Source organism: Manis javanica, chromosome 18 (genome assembly GCF_040802235.1).
Source record: "Manis javanica isolate MJ-LG chromosome 18, MJ_LKY, whole genome shotgun sequence".
NCBI lineage: Eukaryota > Metazoa > Chordata > Mammalia > Pholidota > Manidae > Manis > Manis javanica.
The window spans coordinates 24,561,266-24,563,327 of NC_133173.1; the positions used below are offsets into that span (position 1 = coordinate 24,561,266).

The 2,062-nt window shown below is 38.4% G+C and overlaps 1 pseudogene; it reads left to right on the top strand.

Annotated features, from left to right (window-relative positions):
- On the top strand, positions 1-922 carry LOC140847286 (olfactory receptor-like protein OLF4; annotated as a pseudogene).
- Positions 923-2,062: the final 1,140 nt, after the last annotated feature.

Genomic DNA, 2,062 nt, shown 5'->3' on the forward strand with positions numbered 1-2,062 from the left:
ATGGAATGAGGCAATGATACAAAAATTTCAGAATTCCTTCTCCTGGGATTTTCAGAGGAACTGCAACTGCAGCCCCTCCTATTTGGGCTTTTCCTCTCCCTGTCCCTTGTCACTGTGTTTGGGAACCTGCTCCTCATCCTGGCTGTCAGCTCAGACTCCCACCTGCACACACCCATGTACTTCTTCCTCTCTCACCTGTCCTTTTTGGACATCACTTCACCTCCACCACCATCACCAAGATGCTGCTGAGCATCCAGACACAGAGAAGTGTCATTACCTATGCAGGATGCATAAGCCAGATGTACTTTTTTTCATACTCTTTGGAGGACTGGACATCTTTCTCCTAACCATGATGGCCTATGACCAGTATGTGGCTATTTGTCACCCTCTGCACTACATGGTCATCATAAACCCCCAGCTCTGTGGTATCCTCGTCCTGGTGTGTTGGATCACAAATAGACTGTACTCCTTGTTACACAGCTTAATGATCTTGAGACTGTCCTTCAACAGAGTGGAAATCCCCCACCTTTTCTGTGAACTCAATCAGATGGTCCAACTCTCCTGCTTTGATACCTTTCTTAATAACTTGCTGATATATTTTGGAACTGGGCTGCTGGGTGATGGTACCCTGGCTGGGATCTTTTACTCATACTGTAAAATAGTTTCCTCCATACGTGGAATCTCATTGGCTCAGGGGAAGTTTAAGGCATTTTCCACATGTGCCTCTCACCTCTCAGCTGTCTACTTATTTTATTGTATAAGCACAAGTGTGTACCTCAGCTCAGCTGCTACCCCAAGCTCACACTCAAGTGCAGCAGCCTCAGTGATGTACACTGTGGTCACACCCATGCTGAACCGCTTCATCTACAGTCTAAGGAACAAAGACATAAAGGGATCTCTGAAAAGATTCATTGGGGTGTAAACAATTAAAGGATTGATTGTCCAAGGGTGAAGAAATGACCATGACTGCAGTGCTCAAAGTCTGGGAGAAGAAACTGCTTTTCTTCAATCAGATTGCAGAATAGTATTTCTTTGGAATTACCATTTATTTAACTTCAACTTGTTTAGGCAACTTAAGTTCCTCAATTTATATAACTTTCTGCTTTGTCTGATATATAAATAATTTTATCTTTGTCCATTTTTCTGCTTTCCCAATATTTTCCACAATCTTGGATCAGGAAGACTTGGAAATTCCAATTTTTTTTGTGTGTGAGGCAAGGTGGATTTCTATGAATAATTTATTTTCAGTTGATACATTTCTTCCAAAATAAGCTATCTCTCATGAGTTGCATTACTCATATAAAATAGAAAAAAATAACCTTGACAACCAAGAAAATGTATACAATTTATAATAGGAATATCAGTGTCCATGGTTTTTCATTTTTATGTCTGTCATCTTTTGTATACACCAACCTTAACTGTTCTGACAATGTAGACTTTAATATACTAGTATGATTTTAATGGGTCGTTGGATTTTATTCTTCTTTAGGTTTTGTATTCTTATTCAGCTGTGTCCACATTATTACCGTAGTGACTGGCAAAATGATTATACAGTACATGTCCCCAAGAGGTGTCTACAGAGAAACACATAACTCAAAGATTGACTTAATATGGCATTTGAACCTGTGAGGGAGCTAAACGTGACTAAGAAAAACTTTATGCTTTGTATTATTAAGAAAAATATTTTGTGTGTCATATACCACCTTATTAAAATATTAGATTTAGTGTCCATGAATAAGGGTGTTTCCTCATTTCGGTGAACGTTTGGTTGGCATGTTATGGTTTTTCTGTATTTTTTTATCTTCTGCTTTATATTTAAAACATTTGGTGCTTCCTTCACAAATGACACTTTCCATGCTATAAATGAAATGTCTCCTCTTTTCCTCTTTTTAAAATTTGGCTGTAGTCACTAAAATAGCAGTGAATAAACAAAAACAATACATTCCATCATTCTGTCTTAAAGGACGACTCATTGGAGAGATTGAATTTCTGTCCACTCATGTGAATACACAAGTATTGTACAAGCATGCATATCCTTTCAACATCTCCTCACTACCAGTAG